This window comes from Lampetra planeri, chromosome 27 (genome assembly GCF_965212315.1).
Source record: "Lampetra planeri chromosome 27, kcLamPlan1.2.h2, whole genome shotgun sequence".
In the NCBI taxonomy this organism is placed as follows: Eukaryota; Metazoa; Chordata; class Hyperoartia; order Petromyzontiformes; family Petromyzontidae; genus Lampetra; species Lampetra planeri.
The window spans coordinates 5,810,621-5,834,955 of record NC_136133.1 but is presented as its reverse complement, the minus strand read 5'-3'; the positions used below and the strand labels follow the sequence as shown (position 1 = coordinate 5,834,955).

The following is a 24,335-nucleotide window of genomic DNA, read 5'->3' as shown; positions in this document are numbered from 1 at the left end:
CGTCGCGTGCTTTCAGATGCGCTTCAGCGGCCATGTGGAATTCTCTTCCGATATTAGTAAGCCACTGGAGTTGTGCACTTTGAAATCATCTACATTGAAAAGTCATTTGTTTAGAACTGCTTTTCGTGTTTAGGGGCCGTCCATAAATGACGTCACGCACCTAGTGGGGGGGGGCGGTCAGATATTTGTGACGATGGAGGGGGGGGGGGTTGAGAAATGTGACGTCACATCAAAATGCGCAACTTTAAATAAATATAGACAATACGTTATACTTAATTAAATAGACTTTTTAATAAATGTTTTCTCCTACAACATCAGAGTGCAGCGCCGCAGTAAATACGCACTACAATGACAATAGTTTAAAGCGATTTGAAGCATATATTTTTTTTGGGGGAGGGGCAGAGCTTTGTGACGCCGTGTGACGAGGGGGTCAAAAATCCTCCATAATCGCGTGACGTCATTTATGGACGGCCCCTTAGTTTACTGTCCTTCCGCCGCACCTCCGCGGTCAGCGCGGTTGGCTACGTACGGCGCGAAAGAAGTTCAACATAAATACGTACAAGGACGCAACAAATGGAAAGATAAAAGGACCAGGAAAGGAAAGAGATAAGAGACAGATCGATAAACAAAGATGATCAGTCTTCATCTTCTTGGTTCTTTTGGTAAAGTCACGTTGAATGGAAATAATAAAATAATACAAATAAAACATAATAAAATAATTCTCACGACGTTTCGGCCACAACGCAAGCAGCCGTCCTCAGGTGAAGAACAGGTCTGTCGAGAAGACAGAGTCTGAATAACACACCCCAGGCTTGGAGCGTCTATTTAAGCTGGGACGGAGGGGGGAAGAGCGCCTTGACAAAATAATTTGCATATCAAGAAAAAAATTGCATATTTATGGGAAATGCAGATATGCGATTAATACTACTTGATGATCAGGATGGACACGGATTGCAGAAACTGGAGCACAGAGGTCAGGGGAGATGACAGGGAGGAAGAGGCGATGATGTTGCAGCGTCTGTTTTCACAGGGGGCGGGAACGAGGTAGGGACCATAGACCGAAGTGTCGTAAGTGTTGTACAACAATGGATATCGCTGCAGTTGAAAATTTGAATAGAATTTAACTATGCATATATTTGCATTCTATTTACATAAATTATAATGATCGCGCAGCGTCCAACGCTATTGGCTGGTCCCCGCGCGCGGCCACGCCCACTCGGCCTCCGCCTCAGCCAATCAGGGCCGCGCTCCCGCTTATCCGCGCTACGATTCACAAAGCCTTCGATGATCCACGCTGAACTCATCAATGTTGGGATTTACAAACACCCATCTTATCCGCGTTGTGAATAACAAACCCCGCGCCTATTCGCACTGTGATTTACAAATACTTATTCGTGGCGCGATTTAGTCATTCTTATATAAGCTATGGTTTATATTCTTGGTTCTTTCGGTCAAGTCACGTAAAAGGGAAATTATAAAATAATAGAAATATAAAACAATAAAAATTCATCATCAGGTGTGAAATCCACAGCAAGAAAATGTTTTGCTTGCGTAGCAGTCGAAACGTCGTGAGAATTTTTATTGTTTTACATTTGTATTATTTTAGTATTTCCATTCTACGTGACTTTACCGAAAGAACCATGAATATGAATCCCTGCAGTCACGAAAGCTTCAAATCAAAATTTAAAGCTGTGGTTTATAAATAACCCCCGCTTATCCGCGGCAGGATTTACAAAGCCAGCACTTATTCGCGCTGTGATTTACAAACAGCACGTTTATCCGCCCTGGGATTTACAAACCCGGTGCTTATCCGTTCGGTGATCAACAAAACCCGGCGCTTGTCCGCGTTGCGATTTATAAACCCGGCGCTTATCCGCGCTGCGATTTATAAACCCAGCGCTTATCCGCGCTGAAATTTACAAACCCGGCGCTTATTCGCGTTGCGATTTATAAACTTGGAGCTTATCAGCTCTGCGATTTATAAACCTGGCGCTTATCCGCCCCACGATTTACAAACTCGCGCTTATCCGCGCTGAGATTTACAAACCATACCCTTATCCGCGCTGCGATTTACAAACCGTGCACTTATCCGCGCTGCGATTTACAAACAATACCCTTATCCGCGCTGCGATTTACAATCCATGCCCTTATCCGCGCTGCGATTTACAACCCCGACGCTTATCCGCGCTGCTATTTACAAACCCGGCGCTTATCCACGCTGCGATTTACAAACCCGGCGCTTATCCGCGCTGCTATTTACAAACCCGGCGCTTATCCGCGCTGCGATTTACAACCCCTGCGCTTATCCGCGCTGCGATTTTGAGCGAGCTTGTGAGCGCGCGAATGGAGGAGGAGGAGGAGGCGGCGGCTACCTGAGCTGAGCGGCGGCGAGAGGACGCATCACGACCACGGCCATTGGCGAGTGAGCAGAGAGCCGCCCTTCGCTCTTTCGTCGAGAGCCGCCGTGCGTGAGCGAGGTGGAGGGCGGTGGTGGTGGCTGCGTGGTCGTTAACGGAGTCGTTGTTGCAGCAGCGGCAGCAGCATGGGGCACAGCAGCAGCAGCAGCGTGTGACAGTGAGTGGGGTGGGTGGGTGGTCAGGATCTATGTTTTTTTTTTACGTAAAAATTGTCAATCTGTGATATTCGTGATCAATATCAGCATCAGCATCGTCGTTTCATTCTTGTCATCGGTCTCGTCGTCGTCATCTTCAGCATCATTCAGCCCCGTGTCGTTGCACTCACTGGTGGTTTGGTGAGTGGGTGGATTTTTTTACATATTTTTTACATCTTTTAATTTAATGTTGATATAATTATCGTGACAATTATCATGCTCAGTTAATCGGCATTGTCATCCTCACCATCATCTGGACACTGGTGGATTCATGTGTGTTGCTCTTAACGCACTCATCATCAGCCGGCGGTGTGTGTCAGACCACTGGGTTGGGTTGTTGGATGAACGATTGGGGAGGTTGGGGGCTTGGATGGGTGGTTAGGTGAGTGGTGGTTGACTGAGTGGGTGGCTGGGTGAGTGGGTGGCTGGGTGAGTGGGTGGGTGAGTGGGTGGCTGGGTGAGTGGGTGGGTGAGTGGGTGGCTGGGTGAGTGAGTGAGTGGGTGGCTGGGTGAGTGAGTGGGTGGCTGGGTGAGTGGGTGGGTGAGTGGGTGATTGGTGGTTGGGTGAGTGGGTGGCTGGGTGAGTGGTGGGTGAGTGGGTGGCTGGGTGAGTGGTGGTTGGGTGAGCGGCTGGGTGAGTGGTTGACTGATTGAGTGGGTGGCTGGGTGGCAGGGTGAGTGGGTGGCTGGGTTAGTGGTGGTTGACTGAGTGGGTGGGTGAGTGGTTGGGTGAGTGGGTGGTTGACTGAGTGGGTGGCTGGGTGAGTGGCTGGCTGGGTGAGTGGGTGGCTGGGTGAGTGGGTGGTGGTTGGGTGGCTGGGTGGGTGGTTGGGTTAATGGGTGGCTGGGTGGTTGACTGAGTGGGTGGCTGGGTGAGTGGGTGGCTGGGTGAGTGGGTGGCTGGGTGGTTGACTGATGGGTGGTTGACTGAGTGTGTGGCTGGGTGAGTGGGTGGCTGGGTGAGTGTGTGTGCGTTGTTTGCATGCGTGGCTGGGTGTGTACGTTGGGTGGTTATGTCACAGGGTGGTTATGTAGCTGTGTGGATTGGTGGGTGATTGGTTGTCTGGATGGTCCGATGGCTGGGTGGATAGTTGGATGATCAGATGGCTGGGTGGTTGTGTGCTTTTGTGGGTGGTTGGTTGGCTGGGTGGGTGGTTAGGTCGGCTGGATTTTTGCCTGGATGGGTGGTCATGTGGCTGGGTGGTTTGGTTGGCTGTGTGGTTATGTTGCTGTGTGGTTAGGTGGCTGGGTTTCCAGCTGGATGGGTGGTTATGTGGCTGCGTGATTTGGTTGACTGGGTGGCGATGTGGCCGAGTGTGGGGTGACTGGGCGTGTGGCTGGTTGGGTGGTCGAGGTGACAGGTGCTAATGGACAGCCGGCCCTGGACAATGATGCATGGATGTCATCTGATGGAGAAAGGGATGCATGGAGATGCAGCCCTCCCCACAGCGCCGTGTGAATAATAGGGGGGGGGGGTTGCATTTATTTTCTGTGTTTTATAATTCACTCCATTGTTGTAAGTGGCGTTTGGTAGGTTTTCAGGGCGGTGTCTGGTGACGTTGGTGGAGGATATATTGGCAGAGGGGGGGTGGCGGTGTACGTCATTTTAGAAGCATCTGCTTCTTTTAGGATGGGAAAGGACGTTATAAATTGAAGGAGGAATCAGGTTTTTTTGTTTGTGGGATTTTTTGTTTGTTATTGTTGATACCATCCACCAAAGGATTGCACAAACCCACTGCAACGGACCTAGTGCAGAGAGTGTCGCCTGTGTGCAAAGGCATCCTCGTGTGTTTTGGGTGCGTTTGTAAGCGCGCGTTCATTGACCCGTCTGCCTTGCGTTCGATTCTCGTGCATTAAATTAGCACTCCCTTCGGTGCCTTGTGCAATTCGGCGCAGACGGTGAAAGTGGCCGAGCCTCCGCGCGGTACAGTCGGGGCCTGACTTGTCCTGAAGGCTGTCATTGTCGTCTGCGCTGTCGCAACCGAAAACCCATCGTTGTCAGCTGCCACTTTTTGCCCACTGCCCGGGCGCGACGGCTGGGATTGCGCTAAAACCGAACGGCCCCGCAGCCCCGCGCAGATCTAATCCATATTGCTGCCACATGCGCACCGGAATAAAGCGACCCATTCATCGGCCCCCATTCATCGGGATCGCGCACCATCTCTTGAGCCGTCGTTCCGCAGCGAGGGGCCCGTAACTTTTGGAGGCAAAAATTGGGCGCCCATCGCCGAGTGGGTTTTTGACGCCCGGTTCGAGGCGAGCGTGGATGCGCGACGCTATCGTGATGCCGTGTTCGTTTGTTCGTCCTCGCACGCGCGCGAGTTTTGCTTCGTGTCTCTTCGAGGAATTTCGAGCGCGCGCATCTTGCCGGGACCGTTTTCACCATTGTGTTTCCTCCGCGGTCATCTGTCACCACGGGCAGTATAAATATATATATTTTTTATTTTACCAGGTAACGCCCACTGAGCTCTATATTTCTCTGTTTCAGAAGTGACCTGGCCACAAATGATTGCTCAGTGAAGTGGCCTATCATTACGTGGAAACGTATAGCAGCCAAAGTGCTCTGAACGCGTGACGTTGATTCTAAATGTGTTGGATGAAAACCGGAGGACCCGAAAAAAATCCCACGCGACCACGGGGAGAGAGAGAGAGACACGCAAACTCAAAATATACAGCAGCAGGCGTCTGGGTCGGGATCGAACCTACGACCTCCTGTATACCAGGCGAGGTAGTTAACATCTCCTAGCCACCGTGGTGATGATAGGGAGACCAATTCAAACTCCAAATATACAGCAGCAGGCGTCAGGGTCGGGATTGAACCCATGTCTTCCCGTATACCAGGCGAGGCCGTTAACATCTCGCTTAATGAGGTAACAATCTCGCATGGTTGATTGCGTCAACGCGATTGAGGAACGCGTAAGGTGGCAACGGTGTTAAAACGACTGAAAACACGCTCGCGTATCGGGCCGTGAGTGAGTGTGGCTTTCGTGATTCCTGCCAATGCAACGCTTGAGTGGAGCCGCGCCAAAGCGCTCAGCTCGCAACTGGACGGTCGTGAGTTCGATGTATCTACAAGATGGATTTGCCCCCGTACGTGGGGAGTTAACGGCGGCGAGCAGGCAGCCCTGTTAACGCGGGCGTATCGCTGCCGTCAAGGTGTTGAAATTGTTGCAGTCGGTTACCTCGAACCCCGGCCAGTCAACATGAGCGTGGCTATATGCCACGCTCAGTGGATTGTAAATCTTGTCGGGCTTTCTTGTGGTTGCTGATGCTGCTTCTTCTCGTCTCACGGCCGCTGACGTGGATGCAGAGCAACGGACCACAGTTTCACATTCAAGGTGGTCAAGCCTCGGATAACCGCGTCAGGTGCAGCGGAGTGAATCGCTGCGATGTCTCCTTCGTGTTTGTCTATGGACTGCAGTGTTGAGTCTATGGACTGCAGTGTTGAGTCTTTGGATTTTAGTGCTGAGTCTGGGCAGTGCTGAGTCTATGGTGCAGTGCTGAGTCCATGTTCTTCTTCCATGCAGCTGATGTAGATGCAGAGCAGCAACTACAGTTTCACATTCAGGTGGACAAGCCCAGAAAACCAGCGGAATGCATCGTCATCATCATCATCGCTGTGTTTGTGGATCGGAGCATGATAGCGTCGTTACACGTTGTAATCTATGGTGTCTTCTGGATGGCCACAATCGCACCACCACTACCGTAGAGTTTTTAATTTTACATTTGTGCATCTGGTAATCCGCATCTACTGCCATGGTCTGTTCAGCGGTTGCGGTTTAGGGTGGACCATGAGCTTCGTGGAAGATCATACCCTTGGGTACTGATACTGCTTTTGAAAGATGATGGAAAAATGTGAGTGTGTGTGTGTATATAGAGTGATAATTATTATTGAGTGGGAAGTGGTAGTGTAGCGGTTAGCGCGTTGCGCTACGAACCTGGCGACCCGGGTTCCAATTCCCGCTCACGGCCCACACCAGTGTGACGATTATCTGAGCAGGTCCTGGGCCTCCCCTAGGTCGACTCAGCCTCAAATGAGTACCTGGTGCGATGTGTAAACCGCCACTAGAGAGACAAAGACGGCCGGGCGTGGTTTTGGCCACCCACCCCCTCGTGTGCCGTGCCGGCCTTCATAGGTGCTCGCGAACAGCACTTGCCCCGACAGTCTATTACAGGCTATATGGGGGATCTTTGTCTTGTGGTTTTGAATTTTTTTTTATTGATTAGAGCGACGTTTGTGGCTCACCTTTCGGGGACTTTGATGAAATGGGCACGCGCATCGTTCCCTAAAGACAGCAGCGGTGTCTGCAGCGGCCAGAACTCAACTTGAGAGTATTTCTTGGTTTATTCGTGGGCTGGTACGTTGGTACCGCTGCGGATGTCTTATTGCTACGGCAAAGCTGCTCGATCTGCACGGTTTGGCCGCGTATGGCGCGAATGCAGTTCAACGCGCGTGCGTACATTGCAATCTCGGGTCATCATCACCCTTTCGGCTTTCCAATTACCGAGCCGTCTTTCGGTACAGCTTGCCTGCCTGCCCTGCGCCTTGGCTAACCCGGCTATTTGAGGCCATCACCATCCAAATACCTGACCACGAGCTGTCCTCAAACGCCGGTACATCCGGCTTCACCCTCCCCGCCTCGTAGTCCTCCCCGCCGACCACCCACAATTCTGGTGCCTCACCTTGCCCCCGAATTGCGCCTTGCGGTGGATTTTGCCCGACGGTGCCGCGGGTTGCGGTGGTTGGCGGCACGCTGGGCTCCCGATCCCGCGGTTGCCGGTTCGGCCCCCCCACCCCCCCGACGGGAACGGTCGAAACAGCGGCGGGCCGCGGTTGTTCGACCTTCCACCTGGCGCTCGCCCCAATCAGCGGCAGGTCGCGCGTGTTAGGGGGCGAAGCCGTGGGTCCTTCCGTTTCTGACTTGAATTTTTTTCTGACCCACCCGGTAATGGAGAACTGTGCAAAAAAAACGCTTCGTAGCTCATCGGATTTTCTCCTCCAGTGAACGTAGAGATTTCTGGTTCTCCCGAGACGTCTCGACGGAGGTGCGCATGGCAGTGCAGACCAAACGACCTCTTGAGGGCCTTTCTAGGCGAGGGCCGTCTGTCTGCCAGCAACGGGGCAAACAGACGATTGAAGGCCATGATAGAGGTTTGTTTTGGGTGAGATCGCGTGAACGTAAACGCGTCGTTAAAACCCGCCACCACCCGACACAGCCAATTAGTAAGGTTTGTCACGTAAACAAAACGTGGCCAATTCGTCACTAGTACAGCACTAGTGTGTAGTGTAGTCGTGTATAGTGTTGTGTATAGTAGTGTAGTGTATAGTGTAGTGTATAGTAGTGTAGTATACTAGTACAGCACACCGGTGTGTTGGAGAGCCAATCCGCAACATTTACAATCGGAGTACGACGTTTCGCCGGTAATTACAACCGGCATCATCAGGCATACAGCCAGATTTGCGGAGAAATCCTCCTCCTGTTTCGTTCCTCACATAGAGTATTGAAGGGCTGCACCTTTATCTTTTTTGTGTTGTTTAAATTCCCAAATGCCTTGTTTGGTGAGGAGAAAGTCCATCGGCGGCGCACGCGACCACTTTTGGAAAAAACCTGATTTTTCCAGCGGCAGGCATCGGGTTTTTTCTTTAATCCAATTAAACTCGATTTCGGGGAATTAAAACCTGGTTTAATGAATACGAAACTCTGATCCGAGGCTTAGGCTGCTTCCTCGTCGGTGCTGCTATCGTACTCGGGGGGGCCGTCGGGCACGGGGTAGTCGTAGAATGCGGCGGGCAGGTTGGTCGTGATGAACACGAGCTTCTCCTCCACAATCGTGGGCACCGCCAGTGAGTTCCTGAGCTTGGAATGGATGAATCCCATCGTTGAGAAGTGCGGTTCTGCAATTAGAACCAATTAAACCGGAATTTTCCCAATCTCAGATGATCAGGTTTAATATAAAAAGACAATTAAACCCGATTGTAAAAAACCCGACTGTGCCACCCTTGGTTGGGGCTCAATGGTGGCTGTGTGCGTCCCCGTGCGTGCATGCGTGCGTGCGTGCGCGTGTGCGTGCGTAGCCGTAAAGTGCTGCGGCCGTTTGACTGCGGCCGCTTTTGCGTCACTGTCGGGGTCTTCCTATCGCCGCTGCCCGAGGCCCCGCTATCACCGCGGAGATTTGTTCCTCGCGGCTGATTCGCTCACTCCAGCTCCATCTCGTCCGCGCATATCGGCGGTCCCCGACTCTTTTAAAGTGTTTGCACGGAATCCCGTGAGGTCGATATCGCCCCTTTTTGTTCTTTAACCCTTTAAAAATTTTCCCACGTTTTTGGTATGGTTCTCAAATTCTTGAGAAGCCAACGAACGGTTATTGTTGTATTGATTGGTTTCTGCTCCGCACCTCCTATTTAATCATTGCTCAATTGTCACTGACTTTAGACAATAAAAAATGCGTCACCTTTCTTGTGAGACTGATTCCGTCAATGGGTAAGATGCGTGGGCAACGGTTCAAATCGGTAATTCTGGCGATGGCTCCACCGGCATCGTCTTGATTTATAAAAAAAATGTGTCAACGATCGTTAGTCTAATGAGGCTTTTTAAGCAGTAGGCCGGCGGTCCAGTAACTTTGGGGACATTACATAAACAAAAATATACGTTTTCGGAAATGTTCTTCAATTTTGTAATCGTTCACCGGTGTCAGCAACACCATGGCGAGGAAATAGCGTTGTTAATTTCTCCGTTGAACACGTAGCAGTGGTGGCGATAGTAGGCTTTCGCAACCGATATCATTCGTAATGAAGCAGTTTATTGTTTCGGGACAGATCGCGTAAGTATACATGTGTCACTATGAGACCTCCTTTACCAGTGGCAAAATATAGTAATAGGTTTTTACCCTTTCAACTGGTACGCTTTTTGGCGTCATCTGGTCCAACACCAATGGAGACTAGGCTCTAAGAAAAGCTGTCTCGGGTGTGGACCAATCAACTTCAAGGACAGTGAATATCATTTTCATCATCAGAGTTGTTTATTTTTGCATTTCGATTGCTTGTGTTGTGGTTATTGCAAACATGATGCCTTGTATAAAGGTGTCAGTTTTTGTACCAGTTGAAAGGGTAAAAACCTATTACTATACATGTGTCCTCAAAGCCTCCACCACCCGACGCAACCAATTAAGTAAGGCTTGTCACGAGAAACAAATGACAGCCGTGTGAGAGAGAGAGAGGCAAGGAGCTGCGTGAATTTCTCAGTAGACGAGGCTGCGAAACTTGCTTGTGCGCGTCGTCGTCGCATTTGATATGCACGAAGCCCCGAGGCCTCCACAGCACGCTGACGAGCGTCGTCATTTGAGCGAGGGTCCGCGCGTCGTGCCAGGAGGCGGATGACAGAAGGTGCCGTAGCTCCGGAGGGCAGCCGTGCGAGAGAAGGAACCGCGTCGCAGAAACCGCGGATGGAGCTGACGGAGTGGGGGCGCCACGGTGGCTAGGAGATGTTAACTACCTCGCCAGGTATACAGGAGGTTGTGGGTGCAATCCCGACCATCACGCCTGCTGTTGTATATTTGGAGTTTGCGTGTCTCTTTCTATCATCATCATGGTGGCTAGGAGATGTTAACTACCTCGCAAGGTATACAGGAGGTCGTGGGTGCGATCCTGACCATGACGACGCCTGCTGTATATTTGGGAGTCTGTGTGTCTCTCTTTCTATCATCATCACGGCTAGGAAATGTTGACTACCTCGCTAGGTATACAGGAGGGACGTGGATTCAATCCCGACACTGACGCCTGCTGCTGTATATTTGGAGTTTGCGTGTCTCTCATCATCATCACGGTGGCTAGGAGATGTTAACTACCTCTCCTGGTATACAGGAGGTCGTGAGTGTCAGCCCAACGCCGGGTCACGGTTCGAGAGATGCTTTGCTCCACCCATTGTAATGAATGTAGCGGCTTCCAGTGGAAGCATGGATCGTGGGAGCCCATGACATACTGTACAACGTAAACAAATTCAAAACAACCCATTCTTGCTCGGAATTCGATGTCATGTGGCAGGGGGATACATTGTGGTAAGTGCATACAAAATATATTTCTGTACTGTACTTTCATGCTGCTATTGCGTCACGATGGCGAGATGTTAACTACCTCGCCCGGTATGCAGGAGGTCGTGGGTTCGTTCCCGACCCTGACGCCTGCTGTATATTTGGAGTTTGTGTGTCTCTCTCCCCGTGGTCGCGTGGATTTTTCTCCGGGCCCTGCGGTTTTTCCCTCCACATTTAGAATCGACATCACGCGTTTAGTGTATTTGGCTGCTGGGAATTTCCACGTGATGAATATTTCGCAGACCTTGCAGCACTCATCCGATACGCCCTCTTGACATGAGTCTGTATGTCGGGATTCTCGGTAGATCAAAGTAGCCGACAACGTCTGCGCCGAGCACTGCATCGGCACGCCAAACGACGCCCCTCCCATGCATACATCGTCCTGCTACGTCAAATAATCAATTGTAACAACAGCAATGGACCCCATTCGCTCCACCACAGTGCTCGTGCCAGGCTAGCTGTCCTTTTGAGCCCACGTGACCTACAACACACGCACACCGCTGTCGCACGGATGCGCCCACTCAGGCCGGCGCGTTTGTGTTGCCGCCGTACGTTTGAGCGCGCGCGCGCGCATTACGCGTACGCGCGTACAAATGCAATTTCGAGCGGACCGCTTCTGCCCATCTACTCGAGCGTGAGCGAGCGCACGAGCATCGATCCGCGTGCCCTCCGATAACTCTGTTCGCACGCTCCCCGAGCGTTCGCGTGACGCGGGTGCCCGCCGCGCTCTTGCGTGCGGTTGCGTCGCTGTCGTACGAGCGCGGAGAAGTTTCGTTGCCACTCAGACTTTGTGGGGAAAAATTCTAACCGGAGCCGTTGCATAAGAACGGAGGAGCGGGGGGGGGGGCAGAAAACAGAGCGTGTAACTCGAGATGTGGGAAAGTGTTTACCCCCCCCCCCCTTCGATTTTGTTGTTGCACCGATGGCTCCGTTCATCGCGACGACGAAGCAGGCCAGAGACAGAAAAATCACGCGGCGATCTGTGCGTGGCTTCCCCCGTTGTTCTGTGTGCACGTACGTACGTTGAACCTCTTTCGCGCCGTACGTAGCCGGCCGTGCGGAACGCAGGTGTCGGGCTGATTGCTGAGTGTGTCTTCTCTCAAGCGTTTTGCCACGTATCACGACGACTGCGGGATGTTCGTACGTTGAACTTTTTTCGCGCCGTACGTAGCCGGCCGTGCCAATCGGAGGTGCGCGTCAGACGTACGCGGGATTCCTCACGGGCTGACGTCGGTGAACGTGTCCCCCGCGCGGTGCCCGGCGAAAGCTTCGGGAGAAGGAACGTTGGACACGCAGCTCGAGCCGGAACACCACGCGGCCGCGGGAACGCACGTGTCGAACGTATGCGTCCCACGTACGTGTCGAGCGCACGCATCTAACGCACGAGTCAAACCTACGCGTCAATCGCGTAAACGTACGAGTTAAACTTACACGTTTTGCAGTAGTTGGTGGAGGATCGCAGATGAAGCGGGTGCAGTGGTACCTCGGTGTATGTCGTTAATTCGTTCCAGGAGGTAGGACTTGTACCGAAAATGACGTATACCAAGCGAATTTTTCCCGTAAGAAATAAAGGGAAAGGAAAGAATCCGTTCCAGAGTATAAGAAATGATATTTTACATGGCATATTATACATTAATGGGGCTGTATAAAATAATTTAGACACTACTTATTACTAAAATGCATACATAAATTGAAATAAATGCATAAATAAATTATAATAAATTGAAATAAAAATCTAATTGAACGTCACTGTACCTTACTGAGTGGAGTTGATAGCCTACGAGGATGGTGGTGATGAAGGGGAGGGGGAGGAGGAGATGTTATTTTTTGGAAGGAGAGTTCCCTTCCATTAACTTCAGGAAGCTGAACATTTTTTTTTCTTAACTTGGACCTGGTTGAGGCTCGTCAGGTTAGAGTTTTACTAAAAAACCAGCAAGGCTTGTGCACTGAACAAGATCTACTCTACAGCCAGACTGAGGAGCGGCGCTTTGTTTCAGTTGTGAACGGGGTCTACGTGGGTATGCGGTGACTCATCCTCACCCACACAAGTTCTAGCAAGCGCGTCGTATCCCAAGCAAGACGTCGTATCCCAAGCAAGACGTCGTATCCCAAGACATTTTTTCTCCTTCTTGGTTCTTTCGGTAAAGTCACGTAGAATGGAAATAATAAAATGATAAAAATAAAACATAATAAAATAATTCTCACGACGTTTCGGCCACAACGCAAGCAGCCGTCCTCAGGTGAAGAACAGGTCTGTCAGAAAGACAGCGTGACTTTACCGAAAGAACCAAGAAGATGAATCCCTGCAGTCACGAAAGCTTTAAATCGAAACATTTTTTCTCGTCAAAACACGACGTATACCAAATGCGACGTATTCCAAAGCGCTCGTATACCGAGGTATGACTGTAATTGGCTTTATAAACACAATTTCTAACCACGTTGTTGAGCGGGTGCACATTAATAATAATAATAATTCTTCTTCTTGGTTCTTTCGGTAAAGTCACGTAGAATGGAAATAATAAAATAATAAAAATAAAACATAATAAAATAATTCTCACGACGTTTCGGCCACAACGCAAGCAGCCGTCCTCACGTGGAGAGCAGGTCTGTCAAAGAACCAAGAAGATGAATCCCTGCAGTCACGAAAGCTTTAAATCGATAAATAATAATTACATTTATAAAGCAGATTTCGTCAAGGATCTCAGAGTGCCGTACAAAACACAGCGACAGTAATCGGCGTGACGAGAACTCGTGAAACTAAAAAAACTAACAAACGGTAAAAGCCGCTTACTCGTTTGCTGAAAAGTTTAAAAAGTGTACAGATGAGATTTAAGACGAGCTTTATAAATATGGCCACAGACTCTGAGATCCTGACACCTCGTGGGAGATGGTTCCAGGAGAGTCTGGGGCCCACAGTTGTAGTTTTAAGTGTCGCACTGCCACGCTGTTCCCGCAGCTTCGTCATGGCTTACAGCACAACTATTACTACTATTTCGATTTAAAGCTTTCATGACTGCAGGGATTCATATTCTTGGTTCTTTCGGTAAAGTCACGCAGAAGGGAAATAATAAAAGAATACAAATAAAACATTAAATTCTCACGACGTTGATATGGTAACTCCTTTGTCAAGGCTCTCTCCTCCTCCCACCCAGCTTCAAGGGCGCTGCCAAGCTTGGCGGTGTTCATTAAGACGCTGTCTTCCCGACAGCTCTATTTCTTCACCTGAGGACGGCTGCTTGCGTTGTGGCCGAAACGTCGTGAGAATTTTATTTTATTATGTTTAACTTTTATTATTTTATTATTTACCTTCTACGTGACTTTACTATCTTTACTTTATCAGGTAAGGCCCCAACTGAGCTGCTTGTGCCAGGCTGTTAGGTGTGCTTTCGAGGCCACGTAAAGTATATAACGCGCGCACACGCCGTCACACGGATGCGCCCAGTCGGTTGGTGCGTTTGTGTTACCACCGTGCGTTCGAGCGTTCGCAAATAATATGGCTCAACGGAGTGGCTGATAAATTGTGTGGGAATTTACAGCAGCGAAATCCTCTTAAACGCATGACCTTGATTGTAAATGTAGAGGGAAAAACCGGAGGAAACTCACGACCTCCTGTATACCAGGCGAGGTAGTTAACATCTCCTAGCCACCAAATTTAGAAACAGGTGTTTAGAGCATTTGGCTTCTATGAATTTCCACACGATAAGCCACTTTGTTGAGCTATCACTTGTGGCCGGGTCGCTTCTGAAAAAGAGCTGTACAGCTAAGTGGGCCTTACCTGGTAAAAAAAAAATTGTGAATCGTTAATAATTCTCAGACTTTTGTACAGTCCACTGCTGGAATTCGACGTCGGTCACGGGTTGTTGTTTGCACATTCGTCGCCACGCCGGTCGTTGCGGGTTGGCGAAGTGGGTTGGGCCGCTACTGATTCGGATATCGTTTGCCGCTGATGTTAGCCGTGGCCGGGCATCGAACTGTGGTGGCCAGGTCAGAGGTCGCAACCGGGTACCCGATACCCGTACCCTACCCGATACCCGGCTACCCGTACCCAGCCGGGTACGGGTACGGGTAGGCCGTGAGTCACTGGTGAGTAACCGTTTGTCACTTATTTCGGGTAGGGTACGGGTACGGGTAGGGAACGGGTACCCGTACCCGGCCGGGTAGGGTACGGGTAGCCGTTTGCGACCCTGGTGCGGCCGGGTACGGGTAAGGAATCAAAACCTGTTTGCAACCTCTGGGCCAGGTTCATGTCACAGCGCCCCGACCACTGGGCCACCGCCTCCGACGACACAAAGGTCGGTTTGCAGCCCCCGCATATTGCTTGCCCTTGTCATCGTGGGGCCTCCACTGGAGCGACTTTGAGAGGGAATCTGGTCCGCTCTGCGACGCTGGCCGGATGCGCCGGCGGAGGCGAGCGTTACCCATGCTTCACCCCACCGCCGCGCGACTTCCGTGCCGGAACGTGGAATTGCACCTGGCGACCTCCGGCACGACGCGACGGCAGCTCCCGCCCGTGGACCCTCCGAGGCGTCCGCGAATCTAAACGGCTTCGGGAATTTGTGGACCCTCGCTCGACAACCCTGCGGATAAGAAGGGTTCGGGAACAAGAGGAAGGCCGACAGGAAAGAGTTCTGCCGCATAGCAGCCTGGCGGGGCGGCGATGGGGGGGGGGCGGCATCGGCGGTGACATTTCTCCGGCGTGAAATATCTACAAACAACATTGCAATCTGCATGCCGCTTTCGTCAGAGATAATTGCGTCGGTGCAACGATACGGGGTATAAATAGGCGCTGGGGGAACAGACATATCAGTTGGCATTCTGTCTCTGTCAATGCGAACCACGTGATGGCAGTGGCCGGGGCGTACAACGACTAATAATAACTCGCAGCCCCCCCCTTTTGTCGATCCGCTGCTGACGTGAAGGCCGCCCCAGCAAGCCGGGTCATCGTGGCGATTGTTTGAAGGTGTCGGGGGGGGGGGGTCGGGGGGGTTGTGTGGGGAGAAAGAACCAGGGGACCCGGTTCAAATACAGCTCGCCAGAGTGCGATGTGGCCCATTCACTTCGAACATCCCTCTCTCCAGGGTCGGATGTGCGATTCATTTGTCTGTTCCCGTTGTTATGGCCGTTGTCACCGTCGCTGTCGCTGCGTGAATTGCGCACGCCCCGCGTGAGGACTTGGGCCACGTCAATTGATGCCGTCCGCTTTTTTAGTTGAGGGAAGTCGAGAGAATTGCGGCGATGGCGGTGAGCTTTAGCGGGAGGGACGAATTGAAAAACGCCAGATTGGGATGGAGAAGAGGGTGGGTTGGGGGGGGGGGTATCAACTAAATAATTGGGCAGCGCTTACACAGTTGGGGTATGATTCGGATGAGGGTCGAGAGAGGGACGCGGGGGCGCAATATGCAGCGCCCGGGCGCCGGCGGTGCAGAGCCACCGGTTGACCTTTGGGCGGTGCAGAGCCACCGGTTGACCTTTGGGCGGTGCAGAGCCACCGGTTGACCTTTGGGCGGTGCAGAGCCACCGGTTGACCTTTGGGCGGTGCAGAGCCACCGGTTGACCTTTGGGCAGTGCAGAGCCACCGGTTGACCTGCCGGCGGTGCAGAGCCACCGGTTGACCTGCCGGCGGTGCAGAGCCACCGGTTGACCTGCCGGCGGTGCAGAGCCACCGGTTGACCTGCCGGCGGGCGACGGTGCCGGAGTCGCCCACGTGCGACAAACCCCCGGACTGCAGACGACCCGATCCTGATCGCTCGAGCGGCCGCGAGCTCGTGCGATGGAGAGGGTCGCGTTGATGCGTTTTGGACAAGGCGGCGGCCCCCCCCGAGGTGGAGGGGGATCAGAGGTCGCAACCGGGTACCCGATACCCGTACCGTACCCGATACCCGGCTACCTGGCCGGGTACGGGTAGCCGTTTGTGACCCTGGTGCGGCCGGGTACGGGTACGGGTAGGCCGTGAGTCACTGGTGAGTCACCGTTTGTCACTCATTTCGGGTAGGGTACGGGTACGGAACGGGTACCCGTACCCGGCCAAGTACGGGTACCCATTTGCGACCCTGGTGCGGCCGGGTACGGGTAAGGAATCAAAACCCGTTTGTGACCTCTGGGGGGGATCGGCGGCGCGGTGACGGTGACGGTCTGTGCTGAATAAAGCCACGGGGTCCTGTCAGCAGAGGGTAAATAATAGATGCTGTACATGACTTGGGACGGTTTTGTTGCACGCCGGCAAAGTCTTGTGGGTAAATCCGGCGCGAGCTTCGAGCGTCGCTGTCGCGAGCGTCCGCAATGTGCCGCTGTCAGCACGACGCTCGGGGCGAAAGGCGCAAAACAAATGCTGCGATTCATTTGTCTAGTCCCGTTGTTATCGCCGTTGTCACCGTCGCTGTCGCTGCGCCGTGCAAAATCGCGCTCGCCCCGCGTGAGGACTTGGGCCACGTCGATTGATGCCGTATGCTTTTTCAGTTGAGGATGTCAAGAGAATTGCGGCGATGGTGGTGAGCTTTAGCGGGAGGGATGAATTTAAAAATGCCAGATTGGGATGGAGGTGAGGGTGGTGGGGGGGTATCAACTAAATAATTGGGTGTTGCGTGGCACGTGGGGAAGACAGCAGCTCGTTTTGCCCCATAATTAGCGGATCTGGGCAGATGCTGAAATTAACTGGCTGGTAAACAAAAAAAACACATTCAGCATCGCTGATGGGAGTCATGGATGCGCAACTCCACGCTCACGGCCGCTGTACGGTGATGACAACGCGGCTGAAGTATTTGTGAGCCTGACAGAAATCGGACTTGCAGAGATGTGTCCAGGGTACGCACGGACGCTGAACTCCTTTCGCGCCGTGCGTAGCCAACCGTGCTAATCGCGGACGTGCGGGGGAAGGACGAAAGACTGAACGCGAAAAGCGATGAGAAAGAAATTCTAGATCTAATCCAGATACTTTTCAATCGCGATCCTAGATCCTTGTTGCTAGTTAATTTAATTGGTCAAACATCTCATTACAGTACTTCCACCTGGTTGAACATAGATCCTTATTATTATCATTATTACTGATAAGAAATAGTAATGGTAATTCACAAGCCTTTGTTTGTCCACTGCTGGATGAAAGCCTTCCCATGGCGTCTCTGTTATTGGGGGGGGCGAGTGGTGGTTTGACCATACTTCACCGCGCCGGTCAGTGCGTGTCGGTGAGGGTGAGAGAATTGTCCAGAGCCGGTTCATACATTGCAAGCGAGTTTACAACCTCGATGATTTCAAAGTGCGCCATCTCCCAGTGGCTTCCTGATATCGGAAGGAAGAGCGTTCCAGACGGCCACAGAAGCAGAATCTGAAAGCGCGCAATGTAGTGACCATAAATAATAATAATAGTTATACAATAACAATACTTACATTTTATATAGCAGTGTCATTCGTGCCAACAGCATCCCACAATTCTGTACATTAATTATATATGAGGACCAAATCCCACGTACGCGCGTTGGCTACGCACGTCACGAAAAAAGCCACGCACACACACACGCACATACACGCACGCACATACACACGCACACTGAGCAAATGAAAAGCCTACTGCCAAGCAAAAATATAAAGTGACTAAACAAATTAAGAAACGGCACCAGAGCAAACAACAAGGTTATCGCAACGGAGGAATGAGTCCATGAGGTAGAGTGCGCCGCTGGGAGACTCCACCAAGGTGACCTTTGACCTGTGACCTGGAGAAGCTCCGTCACAGCCGGTGACCAGCAGGCATCTCGCAGAGACCCCCCCCGCCCCCCTCAATCCGCTGACCCCCATGCCTCTGCCACGGCCCAAACGCATCGGCGGTTGACGTCGCGCAGGACGTAGCGTGTGACGTCGCACAGGATGGCGCGTGGGATGTCGCGTGCTTCTGCATTGTGGGGAGCGGTGGGGTAGCGGTTAGCGCGCTGCTCCACGAACCCGGCGACCCGAGTTCGATTCCCGCTCACGGCAAACCACCGGTCACGATTGCCTGAACCGGTCCTGGCCCTTCCCCTAAGTCGACTCAACCTCAAATGAGTACCGGGTGCGGTGCGTAAACATCGCCACTGGGGAGACGAAGGCGGCCGGGCGTGGTGTTGGCCACCCACCCCTTCGTGTGCCACAGTGCCGGCCTTCGGAGGTGCTCGTTAACCGCACTTGCCGCAAACATTCTGTTGCAGGTTATACGGGGGAGCTTTACCTTTTGCCTACATCTGCACGCGACGCCCACGCGTGTGCTTAAGCGGTGAGTTGGCGCCCGTAAATAATGCAACTCTCCAGTAATAATTACAATTGTTCAGCCTCGGTTCACGGGGCTCGGAGCCCAAGGCACACTTTTGGGGATCGTGAGCGCTTGCTCTTAATTCGCGACGCTCAAATTGACTCTGCGGTAATTCCAGGGCTCTCTCATCCTTTTTATTTTATTTTACACGCTTTTTATTAACTCACTCTGTCTGTTGTATCCTCAAATCTTGTAACTCTATTTTAACCCACTTCGCAATGTGGTATCGACTGCAAACTTGGTATACTTATGTCATACTGATGACAATACTATATTCTATCATTAAAAATAAAAAAATAAAATTTTAAGCATTATTTTGCATATGTTATGTTTCGGCTTGGGTCTAATTGTCCACGGTCAACTGACGTTGGCTGTAAATAACCACGGCCCCCTTACATTATGGCAAGCCTCGGGGCCATTTCCTGGAGTCGTTGACTTCTTCCATTACTAGTCCGGTACATTTCATTAAAGCGTGTTTAAAAAAAAGTTTTTGAAAAATATTACTTATTCCATTGTCTTCTGCGAGCGAACTGGTCTTAACAAAAAAAAAACGCCAAACAGAAAATGAAATCTTTCATTTTTTGCTGTTGAAGAGTTTCCACCTTGGAGGGAGCATGCGTGTAATTGGTGGCCTGGTGATCACAGTGATGAGCGTATTGATCGACCTCTGGGGTACGCGGCGGTGGTGGCAGCGGTCGCGGGCGCACGCGGAGCCCGATAGTTGAAGACCGCCGTGCCAAAACAAGGCCCCGTATTGGATGAGAGCAACAGGAGGACGTGCGTGACACGCTGCCCACGTCACACCACACGCTGCCCACGTCACACCACGCGCTGCCCGCGTCACACCACGTGCTGCCCACGTCACACCACACGCTGCCCACGTCACACCACACGCTGCCGACGTCACACCACACGCTACCCACGTCACACCACACGCTGCCCACGTCACACCACGCGCTGCCCGCGTCACACCACGCGCTGCCCACGTCACACCACACGCTGCCCACGTCACACCACACGCTGCCCACGTCACACCATGCGCTGCCCGCGTCACACCACACGCTGCCCACGTCACACCACACGCTGCCCACGTCACACCACACGCTGCCCACGTCACACCACGCGCTGCCCACGTCACACCACGCGCTGCCCACGTCACACCATGCGCTGCCCACGTCACACCACACGCTGCCCACGTCACACCACACGCTGCCCACTTCACACCACACGCTGCCCACGTCACACCACACGCTGCCCACGTCACACCACACGCTGCCCACGTCACACCACACGCTGCCCACGTCACACCATGCGCTGCCCACGTCACACCACGCGCTGCCCACGTCACACCACGCGCTGCCCGCGTCACACCACACGCTGCCCACGTCACACCACACGCTGTTCGCGTCACACCACACGCTGCCCACGTCACACCACACGCTGCCCGCGTCACACCACACGCTGCCCACGTCACACCACACGCTGCCCGCGTCACACCACACGCTGCCCACGTCACACCACACGCTGCCCGCGTCACACCACGCGCTGCCCACGTCACACCACACGCTGCCCACGTCACACCACGCGCTGCCCGCGTCACCTGGCCGGGAGAGTTCGGTGCCGAAAATTGTTGCACGCGGTCGGCTATAGGTCAGCCGAATGCAGCGGGGGCAGAAGACGCGGCGTGGCACGGACCGCGCGCAGTTGGCTCCGCGCGGTGCGAAACAAGTTCGGCACGCGTACGTGGAGGACATGCAAAAGTTTGCGATACGCGCATGCCACCCGAGGGTGAAGGGGCACGATGAATGGGGTGCTTTTGGCTGTCGGTCCACACTGTCGTGTCGGTACGACGGCTGTGTCTGTGGGATCCGGGACACATTCCGCCGACTGCTGTTGACAGAGGGGAGGTGGCAGGGGGGTGGCGTGTGTGGGGGGGGGGCCTTCCTTCATTCCACTTGCAGGGAGCCAGCGTCTCGATCCGCACGCGCGCCGGAATGCGTCACAACGTGGGGTTGGTGCTCGGGCAACGGGCGGGTCGGCAACCTGCGGGCTCATTAAGGACAGTTTCGTGATGCCGTTTATTACGGACTGCCGTCTCGTATTCACTCACGTCCATTGCGGCTCTTGAAAGGTTTTCGTTTTTTTTTTACCGACCGAATTCAAACAACAAAAAATAATGGCTCCTCTCGTTGCTTTGGTTGCCGACCCCTGTGCTAGATCAAGCCTCGGGGTCAGATCCACAGAGTTTGTAGAATATCCGTGCCATTTCCTGAGCCGCGTTTTGCAGAATCTCCCTGCGATTTGTGAGCTGCGTTTTGCAGTTCCTGCAATTCCTGAGCCGCGTTTTGCAGAATTTCCCTGCGATTCGTGAGCCGCGTTTTGCAGAATTTCCCTGCGATTCGTGAGCTGCGATGATTCGGGCGGAGGGAATCGCAGGACTCCACATCGGCGCCGCGGGTGGCAGGGTGGGGCGGCCGGCGCGGGGGCCCCCCGCCACCCCGGCGTGCCGCGTGGGTTCCGCTTAGCGCGGTCGGCTACGTACGGCGCGAAAGAAATTCAACGTACGCAACACGTACACGCACGTACGCACGTGTGGCGCATTCCCCAAATCCGTTGAGGCGGCGACGTCACCGCGAGGTGCCGGGAGGCCCCAGGCCTCGCCCTGAACTTGGCCTTAGTTTTTCATTCTCAAAGTGGCTTTGTGGCACCCCACCCACGACTGCAGGCAAATTGCCAAAAGAAAAGAAACTTTGCCGCGTGAATGAGACGGAACTGGTTTTGTGTTGTGGCTTTTTGCCGGCGCAAGTTTGCGGAGAGAATCTTGCTAGATGGCCCTTGATGTGTGGCAGAACCTCGGGAGTTGTGTCTGCGGGTGCAAAACGTGTGCCCCCGTCTGAAGGAAGCTACGCAGTGGGTGGCATGGGCGAGGTGTAATCGGGACTGAACCGGACGAGAGGTGTCTCTGAAATGTATGCGTTTGGGAACGGTTCACACTTCACTTCGATTTTTTTTTTACAAAATCACTTTCTTGTATTACTTTGTGGGTGACACCCACGGGTTGAGCGCGCTCGATCTACCCGTTTTGTTTTCCCAGCGACGTTTTAAAGAATTCCCAGCAGAGTGGTGCGTGGTGGCAAGTTTGTCGGTGAGGCGGTGACTTTTACTATTGTCTGAGCAGATATAAAAACAGAAATTAAAGTGTTTACTTTTCCGCTCGGTTAAATGAAACGATCACCGCTTTCTTTTTTCCTTGATATTTGTTGTGCCAGGTTTCCTGAAGCGGAGATAATCCAGTTGTTACATCATAATCGGAGGGTTTGTATCACGGTTCATTGTCAAATTTTGCCAACGTGGAGATATCGATAGGGGTGATTAATTTTGTTTTCAAATATCGTGTCAAGTAGACATTTTTATATTTGCTCTGCAACTAACATATGAAGGCTCACTCTCTAAAGTTTTACCAAAACAAAGCCAGAAATGTTCCTTTACAACCACCCAACCACCACCCAACAACCACCCAACCACCACCCAATCACCACCCAACCACCACCCAACCACCACCCAACAACCACCCAACAACCACCCAACAACCACCCAACCACCACCCAATCACCACCCAACCACCACCCAACCACCACCCAACAACCATCCAACCACCACCCAACAACCACCCAACAACCACCCAACCACCACCCAATCACCACCCAACCACCACCCAACCACCACCCAACAACCACCCAACAACCACCCAACAACCACCCAACCACCACCCAATCACCACCCAACCACCACCCAACCACCACCCAACAACCACCCAACAACCACCCAACAACCACCCAACCACCACCCAATCACCACCCAACCACCACCCAACCACCACCCAACAACCATCCAACCACCACCCAACAACCACCCAACAACCACCCAACCACCACCCAATCACCACCCAACCACCACCCAACCACCACCCAACAACCACCCAACAACCACCCAATCACCACCCAACCACCACCCAACCACCACCCAACCACCACCCAACAACCACCCAACAACCACCCAACCACCACCCAACCACCACCCAACAACCACCCAACAACCACCCAACCACCACCAAACCACCACCCAACAACCACCCAACAACCACCCAACAACCACCCAACCACCACCCAACCACCACCCAACAACCACCCAACCACCACCCAACCACCACCCAACCACCACCCAACAACCACCCAACAACCACCCAACAACCACCCAACAACCACCCAACAACCACCCAACAACCACCCAACAGCCACCCAACCACCACCCCACAAAATAGAATCGCTGCAACGAGTCGTGCAAGCTGGGGACATGGGTGAGTGTGTTTTCTCTCGCCAAGTGAGAACTCAATAGACCACGATAGCCATGTTTGCAACAGGGGCACCATGGTGCTGAGATGTTTACTACCTCGCCTGCTATACAGGAAGTCGTGGGTTCGATCCCGACCCTGACCCCTATATATTGGAGTTTGCGTGTCTCTCTCTCTCTCCCCGTGGTCGCGTGGATTTTTCTCCGGGTCCTCCGGTTTTCCCCTCCACGTTAAGAATCAACGCCACGCCTTTAGAGTATTTGGGCTGCTGTAAATTTCCGCACGATGATAAGCCACTTGGTTGAGCTGTCGTTTGTGATCAGCGTAGGTCGCTTCTGAATAAGAGCTCCTATAGCTCAGTGGGCCTTAGCTGGTAGAAAAAAAAATCGTTCATAGTTTCATAGAACTCAAGTGACCACAATATGCTTATTTACAACAGTGAGCCAAGTCACCGGAGTGGTGAGGTCTTGGGGTGGGTGAGAAGCGAGGGAAGGTTGTTGTCGTGGCAAGGCGGCTGCGGTTGCGGCTAGGAGATGTCAGGGTAGAAGAATGTCAGGCTAGGAGATGTCAGGAGATGTCAGGCTAGGAGATGTCAGGAGATGTCAGGCTAGGAGATGTCAGGAGATTTCAGGCTAGGAGATTTCAGGCTAGGAGATTTCAGGCTAGGAGATCTCAGGCTAGGAGATCTCAGGCTAGGAGATGTCAGCAGATGTCAGGCTAGGAGATGTCAGGAGATTTCAGGCTAGGAGGTCTCAGGCTAGGAGATGTCAGGAGATGTCAGGCTAGGAGATGTCAGGAGATTTCAGGCTAGGAGATCTCAGGCTAGGAGTGGTCAGGAGATGTCAGGCTAGGAGATGTCAGGAGATTTCAGGCTAGGAGATCTCAGGCTGGGAGATCTCAGGCTGGGAGATGTCTGGAGATGTTGCGGCTAGGATTTTGTCAGGATCGATCTCTGCCGAGTCTGAGGTGCGGATCGTCAACCCTCGCTCCCCCATCCCCGTCGTTTTGCGTGG

The 24,335-nt window shown here is 52.7% G+C and overlaps 1 protein-coding gene across 1 annotated transcript in view; it reads left to right on the top strand.

Moving 5' to 3' along the window:
• The first annotated feature begins 2,334 nt into the window (after positions 1–2,334).
• DAGLA (diacylglycerol lipase alpha) overlaps positions 2,335–24,335 on the top strand; it is a 112,587-nt gene continuing 90,586 nt past the window's right edge. The window contains exon 1 of the mRNA XM_078607352.1: positions 2,335–2,574. The gene's annotated coding sequence lies outside the window, so the exon portion shown is untranslated. The remainder of the gene's footprint in view (positions 2,575–24,335) is intronic.